Raw genomic sequence first — 18,044 nt, 5'->3', positions numbered from 1 at the left:
CATATTTCATGTTTGGCGCTGAAATATTTCTATGTTCTCGGAAAATCATGTGTGGGTATTAAACTGGCGCACAAAGAACATAGTGTGAGTCATATGGGGTTAATAATTAATGATGCTGAAATTCACCCTGCTAAATGTAATACTGTCTCTCTTCCTGATTGTTGGATTTATTTCAAGTCAGGACATCGACTAAACGGAAACAGACATCTTATTGGGTTAGCACTAAATTGCCTCGGTGCACATCAGTCAAATACCACCAGCTTGGTGGAATTTCATAACCTCTGGTTTTAATATTGATCAAACAGAGAGGCCTCTGGAGGTAAAACCTGCCTATAGATTGTGGATAAATACAACTGCCGTTAATCAGATGTGAAACGAGAAGACTACAGAATCTTTGCATCATCCCTTTAGCCAGTCCACAATGGAGTAGCCAATAATATTGATCGTTTCCACACAGTTTATGGAGAAACATCATTAAATTACTTCCCAAAGACAGTTGCCCACAAGAGACCAGTAATCGTGCAAGCAAAGTCAGATATTTATATTTTGGACGCATTCGGAATCCTTTTGTGAAATTGCCGATTTGTCCCCACTGTCTCGAAACTCCTTGACAAAAATGTGTTAAGATAAAAGGGAAGCCAAGAATTCTGGATAAATAGAGACAGGAAACATTGGAAGCACAACGTAAAACTAGTCAATAACTGCAAAAGAGACAAACTGTAGTAGGTTCATAGAACAAAGAACATAGAACATTACAGCACAGGAACAGGCCCTTCGGCTCACCAAGTCTGCGCTGAACCAGATTCTTTATTCAGACCTACTACTTATTTTCCAAATGATCTGTCTCCCTCCATTCTCCGTCCGTTCATGTGTTTATCAAGATTTATCTTAAACACTGCTGTCGTGCCTTGCCTCCAGCACCTCCACTGGCAACACGCCTGCACCCACCACCCACGGCGTGAAAAACCTTCCCCACACATCTCCCCTAAACTTTCCCCCTCTCACCTCGAACCCGTGTCCCCCTTGTAATCGAGTTTCCCACCCTGGGAAAAAGCTTCTGACTATCCACCCTGTCTATACCTCTCCCCTCAGCCTCTGTCTTTCCAACGAAAACAACCCGAGTTTATTCCAACCTTTCCTCATAGCTAACACCCTCCAGACCAGACAACATCCTGGTAAACCTTCTTTGCACTCCCTCCAAAGCATCCAACCTTCTGGTTGTGGTTGTGCGGTGACCAGAACTGGCAGTATTCCAAATGTGGCCGAACTAAAGTTTTGTACAACTGTAACATGACCTGCCAACTCTTGTACTCAATGCTCCGGCCAATGAAGTCAAGCATGCCGTATGCCTTCTTGACCATCTTATCCTGCTGTGTTGCCACCTTTATGGAACTGTGGAACTGAATGCCCAGATCCCTCTGTATATGTACCTAAGGGTTCTGCCATTTACCATATAATTCACACCTGAATTTGATCTTCCAAAATGCATCACCTCGCATTCGTCCCGATTGAACTCCATCTGCCATTTCTCTGCCGACTTCTCCAATCTATTTATATTCTGCTGTATTCCCTGACAGTTCCCTTCACTATCTGCAAACCCACTTATCTTAGTGTCATATTTGGGATGTTTCATCCAAACTGGTGAAAGACCAATCTGATGAAAGTGTTACCACCTCCTGGGTTAATGCACGCGGAGTCACAACATATTCAAAATTAACTAATAATTCTTTAAAAATACCCAGTCTTTGGCCCTTGGCTGCCCAATAATTACAGTCACCGGGGCCGGGATTCTCCCCTACCCGGCGGGGTGGGGGGGTCCCGGCGTAGCAGAGTGGCGCCAACCACTCCGGCGTCGGGCCTCCCCAAAGGTGCGGAAATCTCGGGGCTAGGCCCGCGCCGGAGCGGTTGGCACCATGCCGACTGGCGGCAAAACCAGCACCAGCGGCCTTTGACGCCAGCCGCCCACGCCGGGGCTGGCCGAAAGGCCTTCGCCGGTTCGCGCATGCGCGCTGGGGGATTCTCTTCCGCCTCCGACATGGTGGAGGCAGTGGCGGCGGCGGAAGGGAAAGAGTGCCCCCCCGGGACAGGCCCGCCCGCCAATTGGTGGGCCCCGATCGCGGGCCTGGCCACCGTGGGGACACCCCCGGTGTCTGATCGCCCCGCGCCCCCCCACCAGGACCCCGGGGGCCCGCTTGCGCCGCCGATCCCACCGCCACCAGAGGTGGTTCAAACCTCGGCGGCGGGAGAGGTCTCCCAGCGGCAGGACTTCGGCCCGTTGCGGGCCGGAGAATCACCGCAGGGGGCTCACCGATCGGCGTGGGGTGATTCCCGCCCCCGCCAATTCCCAGGTGGCGGAGAATTTCTGCCACGGCGGGGGCGGGATTTTTGGTGGCCCCGGGCGATTCTCCGACCCTGCGTGGGACCGGAGAAATCCGCCCAGGATAACTATTATCTGATTCCTAACCCCCCATTATTTTACTCACCCTAACCCTCTACACACACAAGGCAGACAAACACAGAGGGAAAAGAAGAGTGTAAAAAAAGAATAATATGGAGGGAAAAAGGATAAAAGGCATCATCCGATTAAATTGTTTTTAGTCTAGGTAGTCAGTTGGATGGTTCTTGCCTTCAGGTTGTAATGGTTTTCATTGTAGATCCATGAGAATGTCAAGACCTCTCCGCAGTCTCAGAAACAGCAAACAGGAAACCTTTTTTGGAGAGAGAGGGGCAGAGGCAGAGAAAGCAACTCTCAGTTTCTTCCCTCAGCATCCAGGCATGGTTTGTTTCCTGGGTCTTCTGAAAACATCTCACCTGGCAGGATCCAATCACAATTTGTCGCCGGGCAGACTACGGTTTTTGGCAAATCCTATGGCCACCAGCCAACCAATCGAACAGAATCCCTCCAATCTCTCGAGTGCCAGGAAGTCTAAATTCTTCTGCCCAAAATCTAAATCTTCGTAGCACGGTGGACTATGTTGCACCTTTGGAGTTCCTCACTTCCTCTACTCGACGCAAAGGTATATGTCCATTAAATATCCATGGATCAAAAATTATAATGACAAAGTAAAAGAAACGGGAAATAAGGGAATCAACAGGAAAGGTTCTTACAAACGGTTTGAATTAACATATATCTCAGAAATCCTCTCCAGCCCCACAACCCTCCAAAATCTCTGTACTCCCCAAAGTACAGCTTGAGCACCCCGATTTTAAATGTTCCACCATTGATAGCTGTGTCTTCAGCTACCTGGGCCTGGATTTTTGAAGCAAGGGTGACCCTCTCTGACAATGGTGGAAGAGGCCAAGATCCAGAGGTTCCGCTGTTGAACATGGCACCTACCATTTTTGCAGGGGTGAGAATGGGCCCAGGTCAGGATTAGCACATAGGCATATCAGAGAGACAGCTGCCCATATAAATCAGAAGCTGCCCTCACTCATGTCTAATTTTGGTGATGCACATGTGTGAAACACAACATGTGTAAATTAGACCTGGCAGGAGAAAATCCAAACTTTGTGGACTCCTTTGGAGAGGTGGGTACCATTTTATAGAGGTATGGTACTCATTTAGATATGAACACTTGACACCATTGGGGGAGGTCAGATTCCCCTTGAGATTCTTAAAAGTCGGCATGAATACGGGGCAATCACCGGTTTGCACCAGGTAGAATGGATGGTGGGTTTTTGAGTTGGCATACGGCAGGCATCAGGCGGATGGGGGACCTTTTCCTCGATGGGAAGTTTGCGACTTTAGAGGAGTTGGAGGGGAAGTGGGGCCTCCCCCCGGGAATGCTTTCAGGTATATGCAGATTAGGGCGTTTGTCAAGCGGCAGGTGGCGGGGTTCCCGCTGCTGCCGCCTAGTGGGCTCCAGGATAGGGTGCTCTCGGGGACGTGGGTCGGTGAGGGTAGGATCTCGGCAATTTATCAGGTGATGCAGGAAGAGGAGGAGGCCTCAGTGGAGGAGCTGAAAGCGAAGTGGGAGGTGGACCTAGGGGAGGAGATTGACGACGGGACGTGGGCGGACGCCCTGGGGAGGGTGAACTCATCCTCTTCTTGCGCACGGCTCAGCTTAATTCAGCTGAAGGTGATGCATAGGGCGCACATGACTGGGGCCAGGATGAGCCGGTTCTTTGGGGGAGAGGACAGGTGTGGGAGGTGCTCGGGACGCCCGGCGAACCACACCCACATGTTCTGGGCGTGTCCGGCGTTGGAGGGGTTTTGGAAGGGGGTGGCGGGGACTCTGTCCAAGGTGGTCGGTTCCAGGGTGGAGCTGGGCTGGGGGCTCGCTATCTTTGGGGTAGCATCGGAGCCGGGAGTGCAGGAGGCGAGAGAGGCCGGTATCCTGGCCTTTGCGTCTCTAGTAGCCCGGCGCAGGATTCTCTTACAGTGGGGGGACGCGAAGCCCCCGAGCCCGGAGGCCTGGATCAGCGACATGGCCGGGTTCATCAGGCTGGAGAAGGTTAAGTTTGCCCTGAGGGGGTCAGTACAAGGGTTCTTCCGGCGGTGGCAGCCTTTTCTCGATTTCCTGGCGGAGAGGTAGAGGGTGGTCAGTCTCAGCAGCAACCCCGGGGGGGGGGGGGGGAGGAAGGGCGAGGGGAGAGGGGGTTCGAGGTTTGTTGAGGGGGTTTGTTTTTGCGACGGTTTGTTTGCTATTTCTTTTTCTTTCTTGTATTGTTATTAGTTATTAATGTATTACTTTGTATTGGGGGGGATTTCTGTTTCTGTTTCTGTTTAGTTGTACACCTTGTTTACTTTAACTGTTGGGAGAAAATTTGTTGTTTAAAAATTTTTAATAAAAATTTTTTTTTTTTAAAAGTAGGCATGAATGTGCAGGAAAATGCATAAAATGTGAAGCTCATTGGAACTGCCAAAAGTGTCAAAACGTACTGTCAAACATGGACAAAAGAGTAAGAGTGGCTGCCCTTGACACCAAAGCAGCATTTAACCGAGTATGGCAACAGGGAGCCCCCACTAAACTGGTGTCAATGGGAATTGGGGAGAACTCTCCACTGGTTGGAGTCGTACCTGGCACAAAGGAAGGAGGATGTGGTTGTTGGAGGTCAAGTATCTCAATCCTGTGACATCACTGCAGGAGTTCTCTGGGTAGTGTTCTAGGCCCAACCATCTTCAGCTGCTTCATCAATGACCTTCCCTCCATCATAAGGTCAGAAGTGGAGATGTTCACTGGGGGTTACCACTGAGCAGAGACTGGACCAGTCGTAGAGGTATTGTGGCCACAAGAGCAGGTCAGTGGCTTAGAATTCTGTTATAAGTTACCACTTCCTGACTCACCAAAGCCTGTCCACCACCTACATGTCTCAAATCAGTAATGTGATGGAATATTCCCACTTGCCTGGGTGAGTGAAGCTCAAGCAGCTTGACATGATCCCGGACAAAGAAGCCCGCTTGATTGGCACCCAATCCACCACCTTAAACATTCACTCCCTCCACCACCGACGCACAGTGGCAGCCGAGTGTACCATCTACAAGATGCACTGCAGGAAGCCACAAAGGCTCCTTAGACAGCACCTTCCAAACCCAAGATGACTGCCATCCCAAAGACAGCATGGGAACATCTAAAAATTCCTCACCTCCTGCTGTGGAAATATATCGCTGTTCCTTCATTGTCACGGAGTCAAAATCCTGGAATATCCCTCCCCAACAGCAATGTGGGTATACCTACACCACGTGGTCTGCAACGATTCGAGAAGGTGGCTCACCACCATTCTTTTGAAGGGCAATTAAAGATGGCAATAAATGCTAGCCTAGCCAGCCATATTGGAATCCCATCAAATAAAGGATGATGATGTCAACATAAGAAGGTAAGGCAACACTATCTTCAACAATGGAATGAATCTCCAGAACTGGATCTGGATGAAATTCCAATATAGGACACTTGAGCTGTACTATCGATCTCTGCTTCTATACTGAAGGGTCACCTTAGCGGAAGGATGACTTGCTAATGAGATTGAAGTGTGGACATCAACTTACTTCCACACAAACTAATAGGCTCCATCGCCGCTCCAGCAGTTTGATTAACTAGGTGTGGAGCATTTTGTCCTCCCTGGATAGCTCATTGTGGTCAGTCAGTGATAAATAACATTGGTGGGACAAATCCGTCTCTTCAGCAGCAAACTCAACTGACTCCACAAAACAGACATCAAAGACCTTAAAGCTAGAGTTGCCTGGATGAAAATATAAGTAGAAATTAAGATCAGGAAGAAGTGAGCTTATGACAGGTGTCAGGTGGAAAATACAGTCGAGAACCAAGAGGAATATTCCAGTCTTCGACAGACAACTGTTGTACATGTAAAACCTCAGATACTTCGGCCAGTATATTAATCAGCTGCCCTTATTTGCGAGATGAACAAAGGACAAATGAGGTGCACGTTGTGGTGGTATGATTAGCATAGATGCCTGCCATTGGTGCAGAACACCGGCTTACTATTGGCCCGATCATGTGCTTCTCGACCGATTGGTTGAGACCAGTCATGTGACGGCTCCCCGATTGGTCGAGAGGCTGAGTTAACCCCGCCTCCAGGGCAGGGTATAAATACCCAGTACTCCCAGCGGTCGTCCATATACTGTAATCGACCGCAGGGCTAACATCTAGCTGATTAAAGCCATACTTTTGTACAGCAACTCGTCTCGCGTTCAATTGATGGTACATAAATTTAATCAGCTAGAATTTTGAAGATGGAACTCCGGATCAAGCCCAAATGCCTCCGCATCAGCCCGCAAACTCAGAACGCATCGAAAATCTTCAAACATTGGCTGGCGTGTTTCGATGGTTACCTGGCGTCCGCAAGCAGCCCCCCCACCATGGCACAGAAGCTTCATATTCTCCATTCCAGCGTGAGCATGGCGGCCTACGCGATGATAGGGGAAGAAAAAGATTACGACACGGCCATGGATAAGCTGAAAGGACAGTTTCTTAAGCCGGTAAACCAAGTGTTCGCCCGACATAGAACATAGAACAGTACAGCACAGAACAGGCCCTTCGGTCCTCGATGTTATGCCGAACAATGACCACCCTACTCAAACCCACGTATCCACCCTATACCCGTAACCCAACAACCCCCCCCCCCCCCAACCTTACTTTTTTAGGACACTAAGGGCAATTTATCATGGCCAATCCACCTAACCCGCACATCTTTGGACTGTGGGAGGAAACCGGAGCACCCGGAGGAAACCCACGCACACACGGGGAGGACGTGCAGACTCCGCACAGACAGTGACCCAGCCGGGAATCGAACCTGGGACCCTGGAGCTGTGAAGCATTTATGCTAACCACCATGCTGCCGTGCTGCCGGCTGCTGGCTACCAGACAACAGCTCCCCGGTGAGTCCTTAGGCGATTATTACCGGGCCCTCGCTGTCCTGGGGAGGAATTGCGCCTGCCTCCAAGTTTCAGCCACTGAGCACATGGAACTTTTAATCAGAGATGCTTACGTGGCTGGGATGCAGTCTGCCGCTATCGGCCAGCTGCTGCTGGAAAAAGACGACCTCAGCCTAACTGAGGCACGGACTCTCTCCACCTCCCTGGAGGTCGCCGACTTAAACGCCTGCGCCTATGTCCCCAGCCGCGCTGCAGCGCCCTGGGCCCCCTGGCATGCTTCCCTACCGCCATCCGCCGCTCCCGACCCACCTCAGGCCTGCGCCGCGGGACGCCCCGACAAGTCCGCGGGGCCCCGCTGCTATTTCTGTGGGTTTGCCAAACACCCCCGCCCGCGCTGCCCGGCCCGCTCCGCCCTTTGTAAGAGCTGCGGAAAGAAGGGCCATTTTTCGTCGGTCTGCCAGGCCAAATCGGTCGCTGCTGTGCCGCGCAGCGACCGGGGATCCCCCCCTCCGGGCCTTTCTGGGCCCTTCCAGCGCACCGCGCCAATCTCTCCCCCCCCCCCCCCCCCCCCCCCCCACCCCCGGGCCCCTGCGCCCGGCCTGCACGCCTCTCTGCCCCCGCTCTCAGCTGCTCCGATCGGCCCGCCGGCACCGCTAACCCCGCCCCCAGCAACCACGAGGGTCCCACGGGCGCCGCCATCTTGGGCCCCGGACGCCACGTGCGGGTCCCACGGGCGCCGCCATCTTGGGCCCCGGACGCCACGTGCGGGTCCTGGGCGCCGCCATCCTGGACTGGCACACAAGGTGCTGCCAGCACCTACTCGGCCGACGACGACTACGACGATGGATCTTCTCCACGGCTCGCGGCCATTCAGCTCGACCAGTTACATCCACGCACGCTCGCCAAAACGACGACGCTAATCCACCTCAACGGCCATGAGACGGGCTGCCTGCTGGACTCCGGGAGCACGGAAAGCTTCGTACACCCTGGCACGGTAAGACGTTGCGCGCTCCCTGTCCACCCTGTAAAACACAAAATCGGGTTAGCCTCAGGTTCGCACTCCGTCTGCATCACCGGGTGCTGCATCGCGGACCTCACGGTCCAAGGGAAGGTTTATAAAAATTATAAACCCCTTGTCCTCTCCGACCTTTGCGCACCGGCACTCCTAGGACTGGACTTCCAGTGCAACCTGCAGAGCTTGACCTTCCAATTCGGCGGCCCTATGCCCCCCCTCACGGTCTGCAGTCTCGCGTCCCTCAAAGTGGACCCCCCCTCCCTGTTTGCTAATCTCACCCCCGATTGCAAACCCGTCGCCACACGGAGCAGACGGTACAGCGCCCAGGACCGGACCTTCATCAGGTCCGAGGTCCAGAGGTTGCTGAAGGAAGGGCTCATCGAGGCCAACAACAGTCCCTGGCGAGCCCAAGTGCTGGTGGTCCGGACTGGGGAGAAAAACCGGATGGCCATCGACTACAGCCAGACCATCAACCGGTTTACGCAACTGGACGCGTATCCTCTCCCCCGTATTTCCGCCATGGTAAACGAGATTGCGAAATACAAGGTCTTCTCCACTGTGGACCTCAAGTCCGCCTATCACCAGCTCCCCATCCGCGTGAGTGACCGCAAGTACACCGCGTTCGAGGCTGATGGGCGCCTCTACTACTTCCTCAGGGTTTCATTCGGTGTCACAAATGGGGTCTCGGTCTTCCAACGGGAGATGGACCGAATGGTCGACAAGTACGGATCACGGGCTACCTTCCTGTATCTCGATAATGTCACCATCTGCGGCCACGACCAGCAGGACCATGACGCCAACCTCCAGAAATCCATCCAAACCGCAAAACTCCTTAACCTAACTTACAATAAGGATAAGTGCGTGTTTAGCACCGACCGTCTAGCAATCCTCGGCTACGTAGTGCGTAATGGAGTGATAGGCCCCGACCCTGAACGCATGCGCCCCCTGATGGAACTCCATCTCCCCAATACCCTCAAATCCCTCAAACGCTGCCTGGGTTCTTCGCATATTATGCCCAATGGGTTCCCAACTACGCCGACAAGGCCCGTCCGCTCATTCAAACCCCGACCTTCCTGCCGTTGACAGAGGCCTGCCAGGCCTTTAGCCGCATCAAATCGGACATTGCAAAGGCCACGATGCGCGCCATCGACGAGTCCCTCCCCTTCCAGGTCGAGAGCGATGCATCAGAAGTAGCTCTGGCAGCCACCCTGAACCAAGCGGGCAGACCCGTGGCCTTCTTCTCCAGAACCCTCCAGGCTTCCGAACTCCGCCACCCCTCTGTGGAAAAGGAAGCCCAGGCCATAGTCGAAGCCGTGCGACATTGGAGGCACTATTTGGCCGGCAGGAGGTTTACCCTCCTCACAGACCAACGGTCAGTGGCCTTCATGTTTGATAATGCACAAAGGGGCAAGATCAAGAATGACAAGATCTTACGGTGGCGGATCGAGTTGTCCACGTACAACTACGATATCTTGTATCGTCTTGGGAAGCTCAATGAGCCTCCTGATGCCCTGTCTCGCAGTACCTGCGCCAGCGCGCAGATAGACCGCCTCCGCTCCCTCCACGCGGACCTCTGCCATCCAGGGGTGACCCGTTTCTACCATTTCATAAAGACCCGCAACCTGCCCTACTCCATCGAGGAAGTCAGGACAGTAACCCGTGACTGCCACATTTGCGCCGAGTGCAAACCGCACTTCTACCGCCCCGAGCGCGCGCATCTGATCAAAGCATCCCACCCCTTCGAACGTCTCAGCATTGACATCAAGGGGCCCCTTCCCTCTAACAACCGTAGTATTTACATCCTGACGGTAATCGATGAATACTCCCGCTTCCCCTTCACCATTCCCTGCCCCGACATGACCACATCGACCGTCATTAAGGCCCTCCTCTCCATCTTCTCCGTGTTCGACTACCCCGCATACATACATAGCGATCGGGGTCCTCATTTATGAGCGACGAGCTGCGTCAATTCCTGCTCAACAGGGGCATTGCCTCTAGCAGGACGACCAGCTATAACCCCCGGGGTAACGGACAGGTCGAGCGGGAGAATGGTACCATCTGGAAGACCATCCTACTGGCCCTCCGGTCAGCGATCTCCCTATTTCCCGATGGCAAGAGGTTATCCCCGATGCCCTACATTCTATCCGCTCACTCCTCTGTACCACAACAAATCAGACACCTCATGAACGTCTTCTTGTTTTCCCCAGGAAGTCGTCCTCCGGATCCCCTCTCCCGACGTGGCTGGCCGCCCCGGACCCATTTTGCTCCGGAAGAATGTGCGGGTGCACAAGTCCGACCCGTTGGTGGAACAAGTCCAGTTACTCCACGCTAACCCGCAGTACGCGTATGTGGAGTTCCCCGACGGTCGGCAGGACACGGTCTCCCTCCGGGACCTGGCACCCGCCGGCGTGCGTCCCTCCCCCCTTTACCACAGACCCCCCTCCTGTTCTTTTTCCCCCAGTGCCCCACCCAGGCCACCCCTCCCCCATCCATGGCGTCTCCACCACCAGCCCGGGTTACGGAGACAGTTCAAGGACCATCGCTCCCGGACTCCAGGACATCAGCGGAACCACCACCATCGGCTGAACCAGCGTCACCAACTCCACTGCGGTGGTCTGCCAGGACGTCACGGGCAACGAAAAGGCTGATCGAGTCCATTTAACTTTCAACACCACCATGGACCTTGTATGGACAGTATGTACTGTTGCTAAATGTCTGGGCCAGTGGGAAGCCAAGGATACCTTTTTTTTCCTTCTCTCACTACTACTCATACCACCAGACCCCCCCCCCCAGCTCTCGTTGACAACCCCCCCCCCCCCCCCCCCCCCCCCGGCTTCTTTCTCCGCAAGGGGTGAATGTGATGGTATGATTAGCATAGCTGCCTGCCACTGGTGCAGAACACCGGCTTACCATTGGCCCTGGTCGATCATGTGCCTCTCGACCGATTGGTTGAGACCAGTCATGTGACGGCTCCCCGATTGGTCGAGAGGCTGAGTTAACCCCGCCTCCAGGGCAGGGTATAAATACCCAGTACTCCCAGCGGTCGTCCATATACTGTAATCGACCGCAGGGCTAACATCTAGCTGATTAAAGCCATACTTTTGTACAGCAACTCGTCTCACGTTCAATTGATGGTACATCACACGTTTATTCACAATTTTATTCACAATTCTCTCACTTAACAAAGTGTGTGGGGGGGGGGGGGGGTTGGGGGGGGACTCCCAGGTTATCGGTGAACATTTGTTCTGATGTTCCTTTCTTTATACTGGTCTGCTACCATTGGGTCAAGGGTTACACCCACCATTGTCCGTTGTCCCATCCAGACCCCAACCTGTTAATGGGAATAACAGGATACACCTGTTTATCCGGGATGATTAATCAAGAATCCAGCCAGGGCCCTAATGTGACAGTTTCTGTTCCTGACCTGTGTCTTGTCAGCCTAGTCCCAGTTCCACACATATCAAACATAAAAGAAGGAATAGGGACCGAAAAGGACATAATCACATGGAGGTTGGGGGCATTGCTGAGGCATTAAATTAATAATTTGCACCCATTTTTACCAAGGAGATAGATGTTACCCATAAAATGGTGATAAAGTAGGAAACTGCCCCTAGAAGGTTTCAAGATTGATAAAGAGAGGTATCGAATGGACTGTCGGTACTGAAAGCTGTGTCTGCGTGGGTCTCACCCCCACAATCCAAAGGTGTGCAACGTAGGTGGATTGGCCATGCTCACTTGCCCCTTAGCTGAATAAAAAGAGAAAGTTGACAAGGCACTGCGAACGGATGAGATACATGCAAGGATATTGAAGGAAGTGAGAATGGAAATTGTGGGAGTGCTGGCCATAATATTCCAGTCTTCTCCAGAGTCAGAGGAGATGCCAGAGGGCTGGAGATTTGATAGATAGATAGAGAAATACAGCACAGAACAGGCCCCTCGGCCCACGATGTTGCGCCGAACTTTTGTCCTAGGTTAATCATAGACAATTTTTCACGGCCAATCCATCCAACCTGCACATCTTTGTGACTGTGGGAGGAAACCGGAGTACCCGGAGGAAACCCACGCACACACGTGGAGGATGTGCAGACTCCACACAGACAGTGACCCAAGTCGAAATCGAACTTGGGACCCTGGAGCTGTGAAGCAATTGTGCTATCCACAATGCTACCGTGCTGCCCTTAAGAAGTTAACCGACACTCCATTATTCTACCCTAATCCATGTACCTATCCAATAGCCGCTTGAAGGTCCCTAACTTTTCCGACTCAACTACTTCCACAGGCAGTGCTTTCCATGCCCCCACTACTCTCTGGGTAAAGAACCTACCTCTGACATCCTCTCTATATCTTCCACCATTTATCTTAAATTTATGTCCCCTTGTAATGGTGTGTTCCACCCGGGGAAAAAGTCTCTGACTGTCTACTCTATCTATTCCCTTAATCATCTTATAAACCTCTATCAAGTCGCCCCTCATCCTTCTCCATTCAAGACCTCTCCTATCTCTTCAGACTCAATACACAATCTCCCACTACTGTCCTTGATCGGACCTACCCTCGCTCTAGTCATTCTCATATTTCTCACATATGTGTAAAAGGCCTTGGGGTTTTCCTTGATCCTACCTGCCAAAGATTTTTCATGCCCTCTCCTAGCTCTCCGAATCCCTTTCTTCAGTTCCCTCCTGGCTATCTTGTATCCCTCCAGCGCCCTGTCTGAACCTTGTTTCTTCAGCCTTACATAAGTCTCCTTCTTCCTCTTAACAAGACATTCAACCTCTCTTGTCAACCATGGTTCCCTCACTCGACCATCTCTACCCTGCTTGACAGGGACATACATATCAAAGACACGCAGTACCTGTTCCTTGAACAAGTTCCACATTTCACTTGTGTCCTTCCCTGACAGCCTATGTTCCCAACTTCTGCACTTCAATTCTTGTCTGACAGCATTGTATTTACCCTTCCCCCAATTATAAACCTTGCCCTGTTGCACGCGCCTATCCCTCTCCATAACTAAAGTGAAAGTCACAGAATTGTGGTCACGACCTCCAAAATGCTCCCCCACTAACAAATCTATCACCTGCCCTGGTTCATTACCAAGTACTAAATCCAATATGGCCTCCCCTCTGGTCGGACAATCTACATACTGTGTTAGAAAAGCGTCCTGGACACACTGCACAAACACTACCCCATCCAAACTATTTGATCTAAAGAGTTTCCACTCAATGGGCGAAATTCTCCCCCCCCCACGACGGGTGGGAGAATAGCGGGAGGGCCTTCCCGACTTTTTTGACGCCCTCCCGCTATTCTCCCCCCCCCCCCCCCCGAAATCCCGACACGAATCGCTGCCGCCGTTTTTTTTACGGCCGGCAGCGATTCACAGCTGTTAGAAGGGCCGAAGTCCCAGCCCTTTACGACCTTTTTACGAACGGCAAACACACCTGGTCCTGCCGTTCGTAAAAACGTCGTGACCACCTGGAAAAAAATAACCATGGCACCGATTGGCACGGCAGTACCACGGCCGTGCCAAGGGTGCCATGGGCCCGCGATCGGTGCCCACCGATCGCGGGCAGCGGGCCCGATGCCCGCGCACTATTTGTCCTTCCGCCGCCCCGCAGTATCAATACACGGGGCGGCTGAGGGGCAACCCGGACCGCGCATGCGCGGGTTTCGCGCAAAAACGCGATGACGTCACCCGCGCATGCGCGGGTGGAGTCTTCCCACCTGCGCATGCGCGGCTGACGTCATATGACGCGTCAGCCGGCGCTAAGTCCGACAAGCGGGCTTAACGATTTTCGTTAAGCCCGACTTGTCGGAGCCTCCGACGTCGGGCTGCTAGCCCCGACGGGGGACCAGAATCGGTCCCCCGTCGGGAAGGGGCGCGATGCCGTAAAACCCGCCCGGGTTTTACGGCAGTTTGACGATTTCTCCCGTTTTGGGAGAATTTCGCCCAATGTTTGGGAAGTTGAAGTCACCCATGACTACTATCCTGTGACTTCTGCACCTTTCCAAAATCTGTTTCCCAATCTGTTCCTCCACATCTCTGCTGCTATTGGGGGGCCTATAGAAAACTCCCAACAAGGTGACTGCTCCTTTCCTATTTCTCACTTCAACCCATACTACCTCAGTAGGCAGATCCCCCTCGAACTGCCTTTCTGCAGCTGTTATACTATCTCTAATCAACAATGCCACCCCCCACCTCTTTTACCATCCTCCCTAATCTTGTTGAAACATCTATAACCAGGAACCTCCAACAACCAGTTCTACCCCTCTTCTATCCAAGTTTCCGTGATGGCCACCACATCGTAGTCCCAAGTACCGATCCATGCCTTAAGTTCACCCACCTTATTCCTGATGCTTCTTGCATTAAAGTATACACACTTCAACCCATCTCCTTGCCTGCAAGTACTCTCCTTTGTCAGTGTTACCTTCCCCACTGCGTCACTACACGCTTTGGCGTCCTGAATATCGGCTTCCTTAGTTGCTGGACTACAGATCCGGTTCCCATTCCCCAGCCAAATTAGTTTAAACCCTCCCGAAAAGTACTAGAAAACCTCCCCCCCAGGATATTGGTGCCCCTCTGGTTCAGATGCAACCCGTCCTGCTTGTACAGGTCCCACCTTCCCCAGAATGCGCTCCAATTATCCAAATACCTGAAGCCCTCACTCCTATACCATTCCTGCAGCCACGTGTTCAACTGCACTCTCTCCCTATTCCTAGCCTCGCTATCACATGGCACGGGCAACAAACCAGAGATGACAACTCTGTCTGTCCTGGCCTTTAACTTCCAGCCTAACTCCCTAAACTTGTTTATTACCTCCACACCCTTTTTCCTACCTACGTGGTTGGTACCAATGTGCACCACGACTTCTGGCTGCTCACCCTCCCCCTTCAGGATCCTGAAGACACGATTCGAGACATCCCTGGCCCTGGCACCCTGGGAGGCAACATATCTTTCGGGAGTCTTGCTCGCGACCACAGAATCTCCTATCTATTCCCCTAACCATTGAATCTCCTATTACGATTGCTTTTCTATGCTCCCCCCTTCCCTTCTGAGCCCCAGAGCCAGACTCAGTACCAGAGACCTGGCCGCTGGGGCCTTCCCCCGGTAGGTCATCCCCCCTAACAGCATCCAAAATGGTATACTTGTTTTGAAGGGGAACGGCCACGAGGGATCCCTGCACTGTCTGCCTGTTAGTTTTATTTCCCCTGACTGTAACCCAGCTACTCTTGTCCAATACCTTTGGTGTGGCTACCTCCCTGTAACTCTTCTCGATAACCCCCTCTGCCTCCCGGATGATCCGAAGTTCATCCAGCTCCAGCTCCAGTTCCTTAACACGGTCTCTGAGGAGCTGGAGTTGGGTGCACTTCCCGCAGGTATAGTCAGCGGGGACATCAGTGGTATCCCTCACCACCCACATCCTACAGGAGGAGCATGCAACTGCCCTAGCCTCCATCCCCTCTTACTTTACAGAATTAGCTGCCCTGTGGACGAACTGGACCGCCGCCCTCCAACTCTGCTTCCAGTCAGCTGTACTCTAAACTCCTGGCTCCCTTCACGCTCTTTGATAAATGTAGGAAATGAAATGTAAGGAGCACTTTGCTCCCTCTTCACCTAACTCCCTCAGTCACCAAACTCTCACTGTAGCACTCAAATGCCACAAGCTCAGCACTCCAGTGCAAACCTTTTTGCAAACCATTTGCAAACATTGCGCCCTTGCCAGTCAGTTTAGCATTAGCGATGGGCGAGATTCTAGAAACAATTATTTGGGACAGAGTTAGCAATCACATGGAAAAATGTGGACTTATTAGGAAGAGCCAGCATGGATTTCTGAAGGAGAAATCGTGTTTGATGTAACTTACTGGTGTTTTTTTGAGGGGGAACAGAAAGGGTAAATGAGGGCAATGAGGGTGGTGTGCACTTGGACTTTCAGAACATATTCGATACAGTACCACACAACAGACATCTGAGAAAAGTTATAGCTTAGGGAATAAAAGCAGCAGTAACAACGTGGCTGCAACATTGTCTCAATAACAGGAAGCAAAGACCAAAGAAAAGTACAGCACAGGAACAGGCCCTTCGGCCCTCCAAGCCTGCGCCGACCATGCTGCCCGTCTAAACTAAAATCTTCTACACTTCCTGGGTCCGTATCCCTCTATTCCCATCCTATTCATGTATTTGTCAAGATGCCCCTTAAACGTCACTATCGTCCCTGCTTCCACCACCTCCTCCGGCAGCAAGTTCCAGGCACCCACTACCCTCTGTGTAAAAAACCTGCCTCGTACATCTACTCTAAACCTTGCCCCTCGCACCTTAAAACTATGCCCCCTAGTAATTGATCCCTCTACTTTGGGGAAAAGCCTCTGACTATCCACTCTGTCTATGCCTCTCATAATTTTGTAGACCTCTATCAGGTCGCCCCTCAACCTCCGTCGTTCCAGTGAGAACAGACCAAGTTTATTCAACCGCTCCTCATAGCTAATTCCCTCCATACCAGGCAACATTCTGGTAAATCTCTTCTGCACCCTCTCTAAAGCCTCCACATCCTTCTGGTAGTGTGGCGACCAGAATTGAACACTATGCTCCAAGTGTGGCCTAACTAAGGTTCTATACAGCTGCAACACGACTTGCCAATTCTTATACTCAATGCCCCGGCCAATGAAGGCAAGCATGCCATATGCCTTCTTGACTACCTTCTCCACCTGTGTTGCCCCTTTCAGTGACCTGTGGACCTGTACACCTAGATCTCTCTGACTGTCAATACTCTTGAGGTTCTACCTTTCACTGTATATTCCCTACTTGTATTAGACCTTCCAAAATGCATTACCTCACATTTGTCCAGATTAAACTCCATCAGCCATCTCTCCGCCCAAGTCTCCAAATGATCTAAATCCTGCTGTATCCTCTGACAGTCCTCATCGCTAGCCTCAATTCCAACAACTTTTGAGTCGTCCGCAAACTTACTAATGAGACCAGTTACATTTTCCTCCAAATCATTTATGTATACTACGAACAGCAAAGGTCCCTGAAAAATCCCTGCGGAACACCACTAGTCACAGCCCTCCAGTTAGAAAAGCACCCTTCCATTGCTACTCTCTGCCTTCTATGACCTAGCCAGTTCTGTATCCACATTGCCAGCTTACCCCTGATCCCGTGTGACTTCACCTTTTGTACCAGTCTGCCATGAGGGACCTTGTCAAAGGCCTTACTGAAGTCCATATAGACAACATCCACTGACCTACCTGCATCAATCATCTCTGTGACCGCCTCGAAAAACTCTATCAAGTTAGTGAGACCCGACAGAAATATCTTTCCAGCTGGAGGAAGGTTCCCCAAGGATAGGATTTGGGACCCTTGCATTTTCTGATATATATTAATGATCTAGATCCTGATGTGCAGGGGACAATTTCAAAGTTTGCAGATGACACAAACTTGGAAATATTGTGAACTGTAAAGTGGATAGTGGGGAACGTCAATAGGCCAGAGACAGGTTGGTGGAGTGGGCAGATACGGAGCAGATGAAGTTCAATAGAGAGAAGTGTGAGGTGATGCATTTTGGTAGGAAGAATATGGAGAAACAATATAAGATAGGGGGTAAAGTTTTTAAGGGGACGCAGGAGCAGAGGGACCTGGGGTGTAAAGGTACAAAGATCATTGAAGTTAGAAGGACAGGTGGAGAGAGCAGTTAATAAAGCCGAGAGTAT

This window comes from Scyliorhinus canicula, chromosome 11 (assembly GCF_902713615.1).
Source record: "Scyliorhinus canicula chromosome 11, sScyCan1.1, whole genome shotgun sequence".
NCBI classification, from domain to species: Eukaryota; Metazoa; Chordata; class Chondrichthyes; order Carcharhiniformes; family Scyliorhinidae; genus Scyliorhinus; species Scyliorhinus canicula.
Note: the sequence above shows the minus strand (reverse complement) of the source record.